The 20,121-nt window shown below is 39.7% G+C and overlaps 1 long non-coding RNA gene across 2 annotated transcripts; it reads right to left on the bottom strand.

Moving 5' to 3' along the window:
• Window positions 1–7,493: 7,493 nt before the first annotated feature.
• Window positions 7,494–16,990, bottom strand: LOC108995792. Of its 2 annotated transcripts, XR_004802751.1 has the most exons (4): window positions 16,665–16,954; window positions 15,942–15,998; window positions 8,066–8,195; window positions 7,494–7,790 (listed from the first exon to the last, which is right to left on the bottom strand). It is a non-coding gene; the product is annotated as an uncharacterized LOC108995792 (long non-coding RNA). The 2 variants fall into 2 exon arrangements; XR_004802752.1 differs by lacking the exon at window positions 15,942–15,998 and having other exon boundaries at window positions 16,665–16,990.
• Between the last annotated feature and the right edge of the window lie 3,131 nt (window positions 16,991–20,121).

Genomic DNA, 20,121 nt, shown 5'->3' with positions numbered 1-20,121 from the left:
TATTCCTTAGCAACCACTTGCACATGACTTGCCAACCTTTAGGCGATGAACAAAGTATTTAGATTGTAGGTATTTCTAAGAATTGAATTAATGAGGAATGATGTTACATGTTTCTATGATGTGATTTAGACTTCTAGTACTATAAGGTCTTAGTTTACCGACTAAACCTCTGTCTTTTTTGTTGCAATTTTACATTTGTAACCTCACACGTACACTTCCATCTGGATGAGGCAAGCCTAACTCGACCCAACCCTAAGTGTTAATTGATTGGATAGGGCCCTTGCAACCACATATCCTTGCCAAGTCCCTGATGAGAACCAAAGTGGGCCTAGAGGATCCCAAGATGAGGGGTCTGTATTAAATACTGAAGCCCTCTCTCTTTCTCCCTCACTTTTCCCCTAGCTCTCTCTCTTTCCACCCTCACCCTCTCGGTTTGCACTGCACGACACCCCCCATGCCCGAACTGCTCCACCCCACAGCCCGGTGGCACCATGCGTAGGTAGGTCTCACCTCCTCCACCACTGACACCACCTCACTCTGGCGAGCCTCCCCACACTGGTCTCACTCTCTCATGCTCTCTCTTCCTCTCCCTCGACAGTGCACAACCCGAATGGGCTTCATGTTGCTGCGTTGTCGTGCCCCATCCTCTGGTGCCACCACCAAGTGCCTCCCCTGACCACCATGGCTCCTCCCCAAGCTCCTCCAAGTCATCCAAGCCCTCCACCTCTCTCAAGCCCTCTCATGGACTCCTCTCCTTCCCAAGCTCGATCCACCGCCATAAGCCACCGTGGGCCCACCCCAGTGCCACCACGAGCTCCAATAGCACCCCCTCAACTCCTCCATGACCAGCCAAGCCTTCCACTCCCATTTCCATGCTTTGAGGCACACGGGTTCCCCTTGGAAACCCAAGGCTCCGCCATACTCCGCCACCCCAGCTTCGATGTAGACCACCAGCAGCCTCCCTTGACCTCCTTTAGTCTAACCCTAAGCCCAAACCTGTAACACCCCGTTCCCGGTGGTCCAGAGAATTAGCTCTTAATACTTAACATCAAACTTCAATAACACAACTATAAAATCCAGAAAACTCCATAAAATGTTAATCCATTTAATCAACCCAAATATCTATGCTCCTTCGTGGGGACAACCAAGAAATTCTCAGTAACATAAATTAATAACTCTCCAAAACTCGAAAATATCCTTAACTCATTAAATCAAAATAACCAAAAATAAATCAGTTTTCTAACTATGACTCTCAAATAAGCACTTGTACGCTCGGGTACTTATTCCTCTACGATCATAACACCTTGCTAAAACTTCTTACTCTTGTTCTCGAGCTGAACCATCAAAATTATCTAAAAAATATTTGGAGATAAGGGGTGAGTTATCAACAACTCAGTAAGTAGAGGACATATACTAGTGTGTAAACATGATAATTTACAGAGATCAGAATGCAGAACAAAACGTTTTCATTTTCAGAGTGCGGAAACAGAACATGTTATCAAAATATCAGAGCGAAGATTCAGAAATAAATTCATTCAAAAATATCATTTGGCATAGCATAAATGATCATCATCATCATCAGAACATCATATCAGAACAGAAGCCATGTATAACCCCCGTGGTAGAGTTGTGCAGCTACGGATAGCCAAGTAGAACATAAATCACTCTGTCACCAAGGTGTGCACTCAAAACAGAGACCACTACTATAACTCGTGACAAGGCTTTATCCACTATTATTACCCGGGGTTGGGCCGTATGCCACTATTATCACCCGTGGCAGGGTCGTAACTAAATAGAGCAGAAACATAATCAAATTTAGAATCAGAGAGTCATGCCAAAGGTTTTCAGAAATCACGCCTTATCCAAACAGAGTACTGAACAAAATCTTCAGAACAGAATAAAATCATATCACAACATAATTTATGCACAAATTTCATATTCGCTCTCTTTTTCAAAGTTCAGGAACTGAATATAAAAAATAAGCTCATGTCTACACCAATCATTACAGAAAATACTTTCTTCTTAAACAGAACCTCATGAGTAATGCAGAACAAATAACTGAGGTAGTTCAAATTTATTTTCATAACCAAATATGTATATTTTCCAAAAATCAACCTCAGCTCATTTTATTTTAATGCAAAATCTAGCGTAGAAATCCCGCTTACCTGAACTTTTTAGCTTTTTCGGAATTTCTAAAAAATGTCGAACAATAATTAATCGTCACCTATAAAATAATCACATAATTCTCGTAAATTTCCAATTAATCTTATATTTCAATATTTAATCCTAAGATTTTGAAATAAGCTATTTAATTCCTCAAAACCTAAAATTTCATAACCTTAAATATCCTCATTCTCTAAATTTCTTTGATAATACTCAACATTTAAGGTAAGTACTAGTAAAAATTACGTTAAATAATAATAAACAAATATCTTTAATCATAATTTAAATGTTTAAAAATAAAATTACACAGTTACTAAAATAATTTGCTACAAATAGTACAGTTTAAAAATCCTATTTATTTTCTGTAAAATTTCTTATACATCTCGTATAAACCAGGTAAAAATAGATTTAATATAAACAAAATTTCAAATTGAAACCATCTAATAATAAGGCAAAACTGTAATTCATATCTAAATAATATGTAGCAAAGGGTATTAATGTAATTTTATTTAATTAAATGACACATTACCAATTTACGTAAACTCATATTAACAAAACTACTTGAACAAAAAAAACTCATGCTACGTGAAAGCAAAACAATGGTTTGTGAGGCAGAGGCTCACTGAGAGATTGAGAGCTTGACGAGTGGCGAGTTGGGCAGTTGTCTACGGTGGTGAGGGATGTGGTTACGACAGAAAAAGGGTGGCTGAGCTCGTGGGGCAGAAAGAGAGATTAGTGGAAGGAATGGAGTTCGGCGTGACGTAGGTAGAGGTAGCTCACTGTGAATGGAGGAGTTGCGTGCGATGCGGAGATGAAGGTGGCTATCCAAACGGCGGAGCACTGAGAGAGAAAAAAAATGATGAGTGAGAGAGAGAGGTATGAGAGCACCGAGAAGGAGATGGAGACGGAGGGCTCCTTACGACGGTGGCACGGCTAGGTGTGGCTGAGATGTTGGACTATGGGTTCCCTTTGGGTCGCGGAGGAAACGACCGAAAGGGTTGGTAGTTCGAAACTGCCATGCTTGGAGGAGCAACCAAATGCTCTATTTTTTGGACCCAAAACATAGGAGTTTAGGTTCACTCCGCAGATGGTTGTTCTAGGCACTCTGGTGGTGGTGCAGTGGTGTACGGCGGAGGAGCTGGACTTCCAGTGATGGTCAGGTGGAGGTGGGTTGCAATCCGTGGAGATGCAATGCATGCACGACTGCGTCAATTTGTATGGGAGCAGTGAGAGTTCTGGATGGTGCACGGTGGAGATGGGTTGGTTGATCAGAGGCTTACGAGGGGGTGCACTAGTGGTGGCAGTACGGACGACAGAGGGTTGGGATTTTGTGGGGTGACTCTCGATATGGGAGTGCATGAAACCGAGGGGATGGAGGCTAGGGCTTGCGATTCTAATTTCGTTCGGTGGCAAGTGTTTAGGTAGTTTCTAATAGCGTGGGATAGCATATGTGTGTCTGTATATATGTGAGGTGAAAACCCTAGAGATATGAGGGAGATGTGCGTGCGGAGAGAGCTGAAAATAGAGTCATGTGTGTGCCTGGAGTGGATAAAACAACACTAAAGACGTGCAAGATCATGCATTGCCGTGGACGAGAGGGAAACTTAGGGGTGAAAAAAAATATAGACAGAAAAAAAATTAGACGTGCGGGGAAGTTAACGTGTGAAAAAATAAAATAAAATAAAATAAACTAAACCAAAATAAATAAATAAAAATTAAGCAGGATTGGGTCCGGGTGTTACAGAACCACCATTTTATGTGGTGGGTAACCACTACACGTGATGGATAGCCACTGCGCGTGGCTGACCATCACTGTACACGGCTAGATCCGCCGTGTTACGCTCCTTGCCACCATCACAAGGCACCACGAGCCCTTCCAAGACCACACTTAGCTATTCAAACGCCTAAACAGTCACTGTACGTGGGTTAGCCGCCATGTACGACCCTTCCGACATCAGCGGCTGTAACGATCAGCGAGCAATGCACGGGTTATCCCGTCTATGGTATAACCCTCTATCCTTCATTATTTTATGTTAGATGTTGATTAATTGATTAGGTTGTGGATTGTGCTGTTAGTATTGTGGAGTTCGTTGTATTGTGATGTGCTGTGTAGTGAAGTGCTGGGCATTCTGTGTAGTGAAGTGTGGAGCGTAGTTGGGAAGTGCGCTGTGAAGTGTGGTGGACTATGTTGTGTAGTGTGGTTGTGGAGTATGTGCTATATTGGTGACGTGACATGTGGAATGGGAACAGTACGCTTTGAGTGTACTATGTGTCTGGCGTAGTGTGGGATAAGGAGAGCATGTGTAAAATATACCCTCATGGCATATTGTGGAATGGGAAGAGTACACGTGGAGTGTACTTCATGTGGTGGAATGATGCACCATATGGAGGGTGCGTGTGAAGGAAGTACACGTGGAGTGTACTCTATGTGGTGGAATGATGCCCCATATGGCGGGAATGCCATAGTGGTAATGTGGCATAGTGCGTGTGAATGGAGTAAACGTGGAGTGTACTCCATGTCGTGGAATGATGCACCATATGGCGGGTATGTCATAGTGGTAATGTGGCATAGTGCGTGTGAAGGGAGTACAGGTAGAGTGTACTTCATGTGGTGGAGTGATGCACCATATGGCGGGTATGCCATAATGGTGATGTGGCGTAGTGCGTGTGAAGGGAGTACACGTAGAGTGTACTCCATGTAGTGGAGTGATACACCATATGGCGAGTATGCCATAATGGTGATGTGGCGTAACGTGTGTGAAGGGAGTACTCGTGGAGTGTACTCCATGTCGTGGAATGATGCACCATATGGCGGGTATGCCATAGTGGTGATGTGGCGTAGTGTGTGTGAAGGGAGTACACGTGGAGTGTACTCCATGTCGTGGAATGATGCACCATATGGCGGGTATGCCATAATGGTGATGTGGCATAGTGCATGTGAAGAGAGTACACGAGGAGTGTACTCCATGTGGTGGAGTTATGCACGTATGGTGGGTATGCTTTAATGGTGATGTGGTGTAACGTGTGTGAAGGGAGTACACGAGGAGTGTACTTCATGTAGTGGAGCAATACACCATGTGGCGTGTATGCTATAATGGTGATGGGTCATAGCGTGTGAAAAGGGAGTATATGTGGAGTGTACTCCACGAGGCAGCAACACTCCGTGTGGCATGTCGCTGAGATAAGGATGGTTGTGTGATTGATGGGCGTGGAATGTGGTGAGTAGTGTCGAGAACTGTGAAACAGTGTCCAGAAGTAGTTATGGTATAGCCTGTAGTCTGAAGTGACAGGTGTCACTGTGTTGGACTTATGGTTGAAGTACGGGTGAAGTAGCATAACAAGTGTAAGAGTACGTAGCGGAAGCATGACTGGGCAACGTCACGTAGTGACGTGGTTACTGGCAGTCATGCTTATGATGGGTGAATATTTAGTGTAGGAACGGCGTAATGGGAATGTGATGAGATGTCACGATGTGACGGGACTACGTGAGTAACCGTACTCACGATGACTTGGGAGCTGACTTAGCAGAATGTTGGGTAACGCAACAAGGTCACAGTGTAGCTTTGGAGCAGTCTTGAGCTATACGACGTGACATAAGGCGTAATTGTGAAAGGAGTCTTGTCGTGGTAAGTGTTGGGATGAACTGTCAAAGCTAACTTGAATGAAAGAAAGAAATGAAAGCATGAAATGTATGAAGATACGTAACGGTCTCATGAATGAATGAAAAGGGGTACCCAATGAATGAAGGGGTACCCAATGAATGAATGGGCAGATTGCAATGCTGGGCAGTAGTGGTGGTAGTGCACCCAGTGCTACACCCTAACGGAATGGGATTCCAACCCGTGGCCACAGGCGAATCCATTGGCCATAGGGCCGCTAACCCTAACACACGGGGCGTAACAGTGTGTACTGGCCTATGAAAGTGATAAGAAAGAATGTATGTATGCATGAATGCATGAAGAATGAAAGCACGACCCTTTAAGAAATGAAGGTACTAGCGGGAGAAACGTTTTACGACAAGAAAGCCTTTCAAAGCAAAATCCCATCCAGTGACGTTCTCAAATGAACGCACGTATGACAAGTATGCATGCACGTATAGTATGTACGAATGATGAATGCATGAATGAAAACCTATGTTGTTATATTTTAAGTGTATGAAGTAATGCTTACGAGTTTTCGACTCATTTTAGTTTTTATGTATGCCCCTCCCCCCCACAGGAACTGAATGAAGTACGCACCAGGAGGGACACGGCCCATGGGGAATAGCACAAAAGTCTAGGTATGAGTTTCAATTGTACGAGAGGCCTTTTTATTATTAAAATTGATGTTTTCCACTGTAAACCCCTGTTATTGTCATAGCACATTTTATTTTATAAACGTAGAGTCTTGCACCCTGGGTATGCAAGTAAAAAGTTTTAAATCGAACGGTAATTTCCGTCGTCCTTTCTAAAATATTTTATAAAAATTCCCACCACAAGGACGTGCATTACAATAACCATCCCGTTCTTTTGAACCATGGCCTGCAACATGTACTTTTGAAACATTGCAAGGTCGTAAGGTTTTATAAATGTGACCTTATCCCTCAATGATTACATTCGTATCTAAATACGTTGTTGTGCGCAAACCTACAAAGCAATCACATTGTCATTTTCATCCATATCTTTCTATGCATGCCATTTTTTGAGCTTCTCAAAGGCTTCATTCAAGAATCTCTACTAATACATACCCAGACATAAACATAAAGAAAACGAAGATGCTAAATAATCTCTATCTTTCATTGAAAAGTATAAAAAATAGAATCCTGATGGTTTGCATATTCGAATCTTGATTTTTGGGTTTTCGCTGAAATATGATTTTTTGGATCTAGAATTCCCAGAGTTAAATTTGTTTGAGAAAAATTCAATGACTGGTTGCTTTAAAAATAGAGACCGCTAGACGTTGAAAATAAGTACATGAAGCTAGATTTGAAAAAACAATCTGTGAATGGTTGGTTTCATGAGCATTGCAAAATAGAAATTGAATGAATGAGTAAACATAACTTGGAATATGTGGAAACATGATGGTGGGAACAGGGGTGGCTCAATACAAATTGAGGCCAAAGGGAAAATTTAATTGAGTCATTCATAATTACAATACAATAAAATATAAATTATTATATAGAATAATTTTTAAAATTCTCAATCAAATAAGATTTTATTTTAAAATCTTTTGTAACGCCCCATACCCAGGTGGGTTGGAGAATTACTACATGTCACTTATAAACACGTCTCCCAACACATCTAAAAATCTCCATAGACTTCTTAAGCAAAATCAATCTCATATCTTCTATATAAACACATTACAAACTCCACATAGTCTTTACTGCAATAATAATAAATCAAAGGGTCCACAATCTTTCGGTAGTGATAATATACCAAACTGATACAACCATAAGTCCAACAAAACCAAAACAAAATTAACTCTTAACGTAATAAAATAATACATCTTAAGTCCCAATAAATCTAAATATAAAAAAGAACTTCCAACCCTTCTTCTAACAATGATACCCTTAAATACTCGACCTTCTATCCATGTCTAGTCAAGCTCCAATTTCTATTCCTGACCCCCAGTTGGGTCATCAATATCATCTGAAAGATAATGAAGATAAGGGGTTAGTTATCAACAATTCAGTAAGCAGAAAACCTATACTAGTGTATAAACATTAGCCCTTTTTAGAAAGTTTGGTATGCAGAAGCAAAACATTTTATTTTCATATGCATATCTCAATACGTATTATCAGAAAAATCAGAGCGACATTTCAATCTTTTCATATTCATAAACCATTTTCATATTCAAGAACACTTTTGCATAACATAACTGAATATTTACATCTTATCATAATATATCGTATCATATCATATACCATGTTTAACCCCCGTGGTAGGGTTGTGCTATCCCCGGTGGCCAAACCAGGCAGTATCATATTGTGAAACTTTCCCTTTTGCAATCTCGGAGCCTGAGTGTGCACACATGAAAGAACACATAAAAGGCCACTTTGTTTCCAAAGTGGGTGCACTCATATCATATCATGTTGGTACCAACTATATCACGTGAACCAGTATCATCATATCATAACCATATTCAGAATCAGAATAAAAATGGATAAGTATGCCAGAGGTTTTTTCATATTCATATCATATCAAACCACATGTTGAACATATTCATATAATTTCCATTTGATCATAAACAAACCCAAATCATTTATATCATATGTACAAAAGTTCACAAATATCATATTCGCTCTTTTGCACATTTCAGAAACATGTCAAATATTGCTCATGTCTACACAATTCATGTCAAAAGTATTTCTTTTCTCTTTCATATGTATCTCATGAGTGAATGCAAAATATATATTGAGGTTATTTTTCAACTTTTCTTTTTAAAAATAACATGCACATTTTTACAAACCAACCTCAGTTTATTTCTTTTTATGCAAATCTAGCATAGGATCCCAGCTTACCTGACTCTTGCAACTTATTATCTATGCCTTGAAAATGACCTCTATCAGTCTCGTCACCAAATCATAAAATAAAATATATAAACTAAGTGTAAAAAACAATTGACACAAATTCTATCTAAATAATTAAACCCATAATCCCAAACCATATTATAGCAAAAACAACTCACTAAAACAACCATATAGAAATATGGACAACTCGCATTTCAAACCAAAATACAATATACTAATCTTAATATTGACCTATACACACACCAAAATCAACGTCAAACACAAACAATCAAAATATCAACCCCACTTCAATGGCCTCTAACTCCAAGCAATCATCACAACTCAACCAAAACAACAACAATGCAACTCCAAATAATTTACACTCCACTCCATCAGTCGTACAAAACCTGAATAGTATAAAAAAAATAGTCACTACACAACCCCGAGTACCCATTTGGTTTACTGCACATCCAACCCAAATAATTCAAAACTCCAAGACCATTCCAACACAAGGTGTTTGCTTACACACAAAAATGCCCGAGAACTCACGGACTACAAATATTAGATAATACATTGGAGTGAAAAGAAAAATAAATAAATAAATAATTGAAGAGTGGGTGCGGAACGAGAAGAGCAGAGGAAGGGGGAGTGCCGACAGTGAGGCTTTGAGTCTCTGCATCAAAGTGAAATGAGAGAGAGAGAGTGTGCGAGAGAGAGAGAGATACCCGTATGCAAGGAGAAGAGGAAGAGCCGCATTTGAAGTGGAAAAAAAAACCAATTGCAGAACTAAGGAAGCGTGAGAGGGGGAAACACCCAAATCTTCGGATTCACACACAGAAGGCAAGGAACACCGTGTGAGAGGGAGAGAAACAGACAAGTCTAAGAGAGGAAACAAAGGATTTGAGGAGGGAAAAAAAAAACTAATCACAAGGAATCACCTGCCGTGTAGGGAGAATAGGATTAGAGGAGCAGTTTTCAGAAAAACTAAAATAAAACAGAGTGGGAAAGCAAAAATGGTGGAAACCGTCGTGGGAAAAAGGGAAAAGAAGGGAAAGAAAACTAACCTGCTAAACGGTGACGTTTCAAGGGGTCTTCGGACTGGGCTTCCTTTATCTGGGCCACAAGCCTGGGCCGCACAACTCTGGGCCTTACGTCCTCCCCCTTACAAAAATTCCATCCTCGAAATTTGCCACAAGCTATGAAAATTCTCTTCTAACAGGTGAGGATAATTAACTCGCATCTCTTCCTCAAATTCCCAAGATGCTTTGCTTATAGCATGATTATTGCACAATACTTTAACCAAAGGGATAGTTGGAGCTCGTAACACTTGTTCTTTCCTGTCCAAAATCCGCACTGGTTCCTCGGTGTAGGTCATATCCTCTTGAATCTGAAGAGGTTCATGGTCTATAATGTGGGTGGGGTCATGGATGTACTTCCTCAACATAGACACATGAAACACGTTATGCACTCCTGAGAACGCCAGTGATAGGGCCACCCTGTACGCCACTGGTCCAATCTGATGAAGAATCTAAGACGGTCCAATATATCTTGGGTTCAACTTACCCTTCTTTCCGAATCTCATAACTCCTTTCATCGGTGCAATCCTAAAAAATACCTTATCTCCCACCTCAAACTCAAATTGGTGACGACGTTTATCTGCATAACTCTTTTGTCGGCTTTGAGGTACTTTCATTCTAGCCGGAATGGTATCTATCTTCTCAGTGGTCTGCTGAATAATCTTTGGCCCTATAAGTTTCCTTTCACCTACTTCATCCCAATACAATGGAGATCTACATCTTCTGCCATACAAAACCTCATAGGGTGCCATCCCAATGCTAGCCTGGAAACTATTATTATAAGCGAACTCAACCTCACTATCTCCCGCACATACAGCTCAGCTAGTTTCTCCAGCTTATAAGAAACTTTAATGGGCACAAAACGGGCGGTCTTCGTTAAACGATCCACGATCACCCATATAGCATCTTGTCTGCTTAAGGTCCTTGGTAGACCTGTCACGAAGTCCATGGAGATATGCTCCCACTTCCACTCTAGAATCTAGAGTGGGTGTAATAACCCTGCAGGTCTCTGATGCTCTGCCTTCACTTTTTGGCAAGTTAGGCATTGTTCTACAAATTTAGCAATTTCTCTTTTCATACCATTCCACCAAAAAGACTCTCTCAAGTCTCGATACATCTTGGTACTCCCTGGGTGAATAGTGTACAAAGAACGGTATTCCTCTTCAAGAATTTCCCTTTTTAGTTCATCATCAACAGGTATGCATACTCTACCTCTAAACCACAAAACTCCATCCTCGGAAACGCTAAAATTAGCTTTGTCCCTGTTCCCGACTTCTTCCACTAGCTTCACCAACCTTGAGTCCACTTTCTGAGCAACTTTGATTCTGTCTATCAAGGCAGGTTGAATGACTAGACTGGCCATGAAAGCATTTGTATCACTAGTAATGACTTCAATACTGGCTCTTTCGAAGTCCATTAACAACCTATGCTGAGTGGTAATGGCTACAACTATCAGCCCCATTGACTTCCTACTTAGGGCGTCGGCTACAACATTAGCTTTGCCTGGATGATAATTGATGGCGCAATCATAATCCTTGATCAACTCAAGCCATCTCCTTTGCCTCATATTTAATTCTTTCTGGGTAAAGAAATATTTCAAACTCTTGTGATCTGTATAAATTTCGCACTTTTCCCTATACAAATAGTGTCTCCAAAGCTTGAGTGCAAAAATGACTGCCGCGAGTTCCAGATCATGTGTGGGATAATTTTGCTCATACCCTTTCAGTTGGCGTGAGGCGTAAGCTATAACCTTCCCATGTTGCATCAGTACACACCCCAATCCAAGCCTTGATGCATCGCTATAGACAACAAATCCACCTCTAGCAGTGGGGACTGTTAACACCGAAGCTGTCACTAATCTCTGTTTCAACTCCTGGAAGCTTTCTCACACTTTGCTCTCCATTCAAGCTTATTAATTTTCCTGGTGAGTGTAGTGAGAGGGACTGCTATCCTAGAAAACCCATCAATGAATCGATGGTAATAACCCGCCAATCCCAAGAAGCTTCTAACTTCATGAACATTCTTCGGTGCCGACTAATTAACCACTGCTTCCACTTTTCCTGGGTCCACTGAAATACCATCTTTCGAAACTACATGTCCCAGAAACGTGATTGATTCAAGCCAAAATTCACACTTCTTCAACCTAGCAAACAACTGCTTATCTCTGAATTTCCCAAGTACCAATTTCAAATGTTCTTCATGTTCAGTCTTGCTTTTGGAGTATATCAGTATATCATCAATAAAAACCACTACAAATTTATCTAAAAATTCATGAAACACCCTGTTCATCAAATCCATGAATACTGCTGGGGCGTTAGTCAGGCTAAAAGGCATGACCAAAAACTCGTAATGACCATATCGGGTCCTGAAAGCCATCTTAGCCACGTCTTCTGCCCTGATCTTCAATTGATGGTAAACCCGATTGAAGATCAATCTTTGAAAATACCTGAGCACCCTGAAGCTGATCAAACCAATCTTCTATACGGGGTAGCGGGTACTTATTCTTTATGGTCACCAGATTAAGTTCCCTGTAATCGATACACATTCTCATCGATCCATCATTCTTCTTCACAAAGAGGACTGGAGCTTCCTAAGGTGATACACTGGGCCTGATGAAACCCTTGTCCAATAAATCTTGCAACTGTTCCTTGAGTTCCACTAATTTAGACAACGCCATTCAATAAGGTGCTTTCGAAAGAGGTGTCATGCCTGTGACTAGTTCAATAGCAAACTCTTCCTCCCACTCGGGTGGAAGTCCAGATAAATCTTCTAGGAAAACCTTTGGATATTCACACACCACGGGTATCTGTTCCAACTTCAGCTCCTCTTTTGGTGCTTCTACCTCACAGGCTAACAATCCTTGACAACCGTCATGCAACAATTTTCCAACTTGAATGGCAGAAATGATGGGTGGAACCAACCTCACTCTTAACCCTGTGAACCAAAATTCACTTTCCTTTGGGGGTCTAAAACCACTTCTTTTTTAAAACAATCAATACTAGCGTGATAAGAAGCTAGTCAATCCATACCCAAAATCTCATCAAACCCAATCATGTGGAACACTATTAAATATGCTGGCATCAGCCTTCCATCTATAGATAGAGGGCATCCCGGTAGAATCTCACTACAAACTACCGAATTTCCTGTTAGGGTCGCGACCACTAACTTGTGCTTCAACCTTTCAGTTTCTAAAGTGCAAAATCTAGAGTAAGTCGTGGAAACAAAAGAATGTGTCGCTCCCGAGTCAAATAACACAATAGCGTTATTTGAAAACAAAGAAAGAGTACCTGTGACCACAAACAATCTTATACATGAACCAAAATATTCAAAGCCTTAACCCAAAACCGACCAATAGAAGTAATAATAAAATAAAATCTTTAAAGTAAAACAAAGGAGTCATACCAGTGATCACGTCATTCCTACCCTCAGCCTCTCCAGGTTTCAGAGCAAAAACCCGTGTAGGCGCAGTAGTACACTGGAAGTTGCCTCACGCTGTCCCTTCTACTTTGGGTGGTGGCGGCTTGTTGTTGTTTAATTGCAATGGGCAGTCCCTGAGATAGTGACCCAGTTTGCCACAACGGAAGCATAGTCCTGCCTCCATCCTGCATACTCTGGCATGTACTCGGTTGCAAGTTCTACACTGATATGCTTGTTGGGTGCCCGGAGCCAACCTTTTACCCGTGCTACTACCTTCATTCCTCTTTTTCCATGATCCCTGGTCCATGCCAGAATGATACCCAGTAGGAGTAGCCCTTTTTCTTTGTTCATGCATTGCAGTGCTTCTTTGGAGGGTTCTTCAAAACCCGTGGCCTTATTCACCATTTCTGGGAAGTTCCGAATCTGAAAACCCACCACGCGCTCATAAAGTTTCTCATTCAGTCCTTGCTCAAATTTGCGCACCTTCTTTTCCTCATCGGGAATCAAATAAGTAGCAAAACTGGATAACTCAGTAAACCTAGCTGCGTACTGATGTACCGTCATTGTTCCCTGCACCAAGGTGGCAAATTCCATAGCCTTGTCCTCACAAAACGAGCTAGGGAAGAAGCGCTCAAGAAATATTTGTTTGGAATGCAACCAACTGACTATCTCTATCCCCTCTACTTCTCTGATAGTTCTTTCAGAGATCCATCACCTCTTCGCTTCCCTGGTAAGCTTAAATGTGGCGTACGCCACCTTTTGCTCATCTGTATAGGTTAGGACCCACAAAATCTCCTCAATGTCCTGAATCCAATCATTCGCCAGAGTTGGATCACCTCTCCCATCAAATAAAGGGGGTGCATTCAATTAAATTGCTCTACGATACAACCCCCTTCATAATAGTTACGCTGGCGACCCGGATTCTGCATGAGGTCATCAATTAATTGATGTGCAGCTGCTCGTAGTACTTTGGAAGCACTCGGGTTTGCTTCCCTTTCGTTCTCGTTCGCATTCAAATCCGACATGCTTCGTTCATGACGACGGGGTGGCATCCTAACAAAATAATTTGGATCTTTAATAATTGATTCAAAAATAGAGTTTATAAGAACATAAATCATTAGTGGGATTCGTAAAACAAAACATATATATTATACTTCAAAAATATAAGAATACCTATAAAAGAGAGAAAAGAAGTACGCACAATGGTAGTAATAGTCATATCTCCCAAAATCTAATACCTTACCCCATCTGACTATTTAAGAAGACTCCGTAATTAATCCAAACCTTAAACAACATGAACTTAGCTCATATACCTATGCAATCCTACACATCAAAATCATTCCTAAAGTCTACGAATTCTAAGACTACCAATACCTACAATATTCTACCCTATAATCCGCTCTGCTATCACATCAAATTTGAAAATGATTTCTTAAAGACTATCTTTACTCATAAATCTCACATACTATAGTCTACCGAACCTCAAACCTGGCTCTGATACCAAATGTAACGCCCCATACCCAGGTGGGTTGGAGAATTACTACATGTCACTTATAAACATGTCTCCCAACACATCTAAAAATCTCCATAGACTTCATAAGCAAAATCAATCTCATATCTTCTATATAAACACATTACAAACTCCACATAGTCTTTACTGCAATAATAATAAATCAAGGGGTCCACGATCTTTCGGTAGTGATAACAAACCAAACTGATAAAACCATAAGTCCTACTAAACCAAAACATAAGTAACTATTAACGTAATAAACTGATACATCTTAAGTCCCAATAAATCTAAATATCAAAAAGAACTTCAAACTCTTCTTCTAACAATGGTACCCTTAGGTACTCGACCTTCTATCCATATCTAGTCAAACTCTAATTTCTATTCCTGACCCCCAGCTGGGTCATCAATATCATCTGAAAATTAATGAAGATAAGGGGTGAGTTATCAACAATTCAGTAAGCAGAAAACCTATACTAGTGTGTAAACATGAGCCATTTTTAGAAAGTTTGGTATTTAGAAGCAAAACATTTTATTTTCATATGCATATCTCAATACGAATTATCAGAAAAATCATAGTGACATTTCAGTCTTTTCATATTCATAAACCATTTTCATATTCAAGAACACTTTAGCATAACATAACTAAATATCTTCATCTTATCATATCATATCGTATCATATCATATACCATGTTTAACCCCCGTGGTAGGGTTGTGCTATCCTTGGTGGCCAAACCAGGCAGTATCATATTGTGAAACTTCCCCTTTTTCAATCTCAGAGTCCCGAGTGAGCACAAAGGAAAGAACACATAAAATACCACTTTGTTTCCAAAGTGGGTGCACTCATATCATATCATATTGGTACCAACCATATCACGTGAACCAGTATCATCATATCAGAACCATATTCAGAATCAGAATAAAAACAGATAAGTATGCCAAATGTTTTTTTCATATTCATATCATATCAAACCACGCGTTGAACATATTCATATAATTTCCATTTGATCATAAACAAACCCAAATCATTTTATATCATACGTACAAAAATTCACAGATATCATATTCGCTCTTTTGCACATTTCATAAACATGTTAAATATTGCTTATGTCTACACAATTCATGTCAAAAGTATTTCTTTTCTCTTTCATACGTATCTCATGAGTGAATGCAAAATATATACTGAGGTTATTTTTCAACTTTTCTTTTTAAAAATAACATGCACATTTTTACAAACTAACCTCAGTTCATTTCTTTTTATGAAAATCTAGCATATGATCCCCGCTTACCTGACTCTTGCAGCTTATTATCTATGCCTTGAAAATGACCTCTATCAGTCTCGTCACCTAATCATAAAATAAAATATATAAACTAAGTGGTAAAAGACAATTGACACAACTTCTATCTAAATAATTAAAACCCATAATCCCAAACCATATTATAGCAAAAACAACTCACTAAAACAGCCATATAGAAATCTGGACAGCTCGCATTTCAATCAAAAATACAATATACTAATATTAATATTGACCTATACACGCACCAAAATCAACGTCAAACACAAACAATCAAAATATCAACCCCAATTCAATGGCCCCTAACTCCAAGCAATCATCACAACTCAACCAAAACAACAACAATGCAACTCCAAATAATTTACACTCCACTCCATCAGTCGTACAAAACCTGAATAGTATAAAAAAAAATAGTCACTACACAACCCCGAGTACCCATTTGGTTTACTGCACATCCAACCCAAATAATTCAAAACTCCAAGACCATTCCAACACAAGGTGTTTGCTTACACACAAAAATGCCCGAGAACTCAAGGAAATATTGGATAATACATTGGAGTGAAAAGAAAAATAAATAAATAAATAATTGAAGCGTGTGTGCGGAACGAGAAGAGCAGAGGAAGGGGGTGTGCCGACAGTGAGGCTTTGAGTCTCGGCATCAAAGTGAAATGAGAGAGAGAGAGAGTGAGAGAGAGAGAGAGAGAGAGAGAGAGATACCCGTATGCAAGGAGAAGAGGAAGAGCCGCGTTTGAAGAGGAAAAAAAAACCAATTGCAGAACTAAGGAAGCGGAAGAGGCGGAAACACCCAAATCTTCAGATTCACACACTGAAGGCTAGAAACACCGTGCTAGCGGGAGAGAAAGGGACAAGTCTAAGAGAGGAAACAAAGGATTTGAGGAGGGAAAAGAAAACTAATCACAAGGAATCACCTGCCGTGTAGCGAGAATAGGATTAGAGGAGCAATTTTCAGAAAAACAAAAATAAAACAAAGTGGGAAAGCAAAAATGGTGGAAACCGTCTGGGGAAAAAGGGAAGAGAAGGGAAAGAAAACTAACCTGCTAAACGGTGACGTTTCAAGGGGTCTTCGGACTGGGCTTCCATTATCTGGGCCACAGGCCTGGGCCGCACAACTCTAGGCCTTACTTCTTTAAATAAAGTTTTTCTGAATATATATTTAATACAACAATGTAAAATGAGTCCTCAATGTAAATTTTGTATATCAATTTAGCAATATCTTAAAAGAATTATTTAAAATATAAATAATTTATTGTATTAAATATTAGATTTAATATTATGCAGCGTTGCACACTTTAAAAAATATAAAAATTATTTTAAATTTAATTTAATGAAATGATTTTTATTTTTACTTAAAAAACAATTTAAAAAAATATCTCATTTTTATTTTTGGGAGCCTTAGGCAATGACGTAAATGACTTTGCTATTGAGCCTCCTTGGGTGGGAAAAAAAGTTTAGAGACATGAGAGAGAGAACGTAATTTTTGGTCCCTTCATGTAGAAGAAGAAATTGATAAATTATATGCTTGGTCCCTTCTAAGAAAATGAGTTTTTTCTTGAACGTTGTGAATGAAACTAATGTATGATCAACAATTATGGAATGAAAGCCGAACATCCTAAACACGGCTTTCATATATTTAAACATATATATATATACATATATATTTTCTATAAATAAAAGAGCCTATCCAAAAAGGAATAGTAAAATTTCGACCATTTTTTTCTCCCAATTTTGTCCTTCTTTGTTGTTGTTGTTTTCCTTTGGTATCCCTTTGTTCTTTTATCTTCTATTCCTAACTCAAGGGGACCTATGTAGTATCCACATGTTCATGTTTAATTAGCCATGTATATGTTGAACAAGATTCCAAGTTTATGTTCAATTCATATTATTTTCCGTTCATGTAAGTTTTCAGTTAATGTCAGTTTCAATTCATTTCAAGTCATGTCATGCCACGCATATTCATGCCATTTTACTATCATGCATGCATTTTTATACTGCTGGTAAGTTGGTAGTTGACATGCTGAGATTTGTAATCAAATCTCACTTGTCAGTTCCAACTACCATTCCCCCTAGAATGGTAAACTATGTGCTAGGATTTGGAGAACCCGATAAGGATAGATTGGAAAAGGTTGACTAGGCCCTAATGCAACGACGAGAAGATTTTGTTTCAACTCTCCAATTCATAGATAGGGTTTTAGCTATCTTAGCCGAGTTGCGCGAGTAGTTACTTTATTAAGTATTGTACTTATGGAGCGCCGTCTCTAGTACTTATTTATATTACAGTCATGACAGACGAGTTTTTTAACATTACAACTATTAGTCTATTATGAATTTATGAAACATGTTGTATATGTCTTGGGATATAGTTTCTAGTACAATGTTATTTACTCAAAAGAATTATCCACTGCATATATTGCATACTGTTAGATGGATGCTAGGTGCATTGAATCTTTAACTGTCATGAACAGGGGCAGGTAACTTTGTATTGCATGTCCCAATATTTCAAGGTCTGTCAAATCCCAAGTGGAATCTAGAGGAGTTAAAGGATGGTATCTGAGCAATACGTCTCAAGATTAAGCCCACATGTCTCCAGGAATTTGGACCAGAATATAGGATTGAAATTTTAGTCTTTGCTAGGCTTGATAGAGATTGCGCTCCGGAGTAGGATCGAGGTACCGTATAGTTCAAACAGAGGTTCAAAGAGCACAATTTTCTTCATTAATGAGTGAAGCCTGTCAACAAATGCATGCACGTTTTAGCTCATTCAATGGGTTTAAGAATTCAACCTTGCCCTTGCAAAAGATAACTTGTCTGAGAAATATTTGGTTGTCAACATCTGCGAGGGATGATTTATGGCCATCTTGCTAATTTACTTCTTTGCTAAACCGGAATTGGAAGTGGGATATCTGTATTTTTATTTCCCTTTGCTTGCCGAAAAGAAATAGACACAAGTCACTCTTGAATGGTACCTCTATATCCTTTAGCAGTGTAAACAGCCCCTGCTCTGAAAGTAATTCAATTCCATTTTCCTTTTCCCAATCTCTCTATCTATCAATGAAAAAGGGAGCAATCTCCTCCTTGTGGTTAGTTCATATAATAAAGAAATAAGCTCATCCCCTCTCCCTTTGACTCGCTCTCCATACATATAGAACCGTAGTTTATGGTCTATTGTATTTAAAGTCCATTCTTCACATTTCCTATAGCCAGCAAATCAAGGAGGTTTTTCTAAGTGCAAGAGTTAGCACGTGAAGCTAAGACACATATACATGTGTCTTGGGACGTAACACATGACGGGCGGTAGAGTTCCTAGGAACCTTGATGGAGCCAACAACAAGAAGGAACAACATCCTCTAATTGGCAATGAATAAGGCATAGCTGAAGCCCTTCATCTACTGACGGATGTGCTCAGGCAATAGCAACAGTAGCAAGTGCACCTACCAAGACCAGGAGTTAGTAGTTGTCCCTATGAGAAGTTTCTGGTGTATTCTTACCCAAACTTTTTCGGTAAGGAATGGCACATGAGGGTACACAAGTGGATAATCGATCTTGAATGGACATTTAAGATTTTTGGTTGCACAGTAGACCAGAAGGTATAGTATGCCCGTTACCTATTTCAAGGAGAAGCTCACATTAGGTGGGATACAAGAAGGCAGCTTTTAGCGAGGGAATTAGGCTTATCTGCTTTGACTTGGGAAAGGTTTAAGGAAGAGTTTGACAATAAATTATTCCCAGACTCGGTGAACTAATAGAAGGCATCGGAGTACGCATCGCTAGTACAAGGTAGCATGACTGCAGAACATTATGCTGCGAAGTTCATGTAATTAGGGAGGTTCGCACCTCACTTGATTTCCATTGAGGTCAAACAGAGAGGATTAGCCACTCAGATTAATTTTGAACAGAAGAGGGCCATGCCTTTTGCATCTAGCGGAAGTGCAGAGAAGAAAATGTATTTTACTAGTCCAAACAAATGCAAGGAGTAGTAATTGGAAGACAGATGTCGTCCTCCAACCTGCAGTTTGCAAAGTGTTGCAAGCTTCAAGCCAGAAAATGTTGTTACGATTATGGAGTCTACTTCAAATGTGGAAAACCTGGGCACATGATCAAAGAGTGTCCCAATGAAGCTCATATCAATGGATTTGGTTACAACGGTGACAGCAAA

This window comes from Juglans regia, chromosome 11 (assembly GCF_001411555.2).
Source record: "Juglans regia cultivar Chandler chromosome 11, Walnut 2.0, whole genome shotgun sequence".
Classification (NCBI taxonomy): Eukaryota; Viridiplantae; Streptophyta; class Magnoliopsida; order Fagales; family Juglandaceae; genus Juglans; species Juglans regia.
Note: the sequence above shows the minus strand (reverse complement) of the source record. Positions and strands in the feature narration are given on the sequence as shown.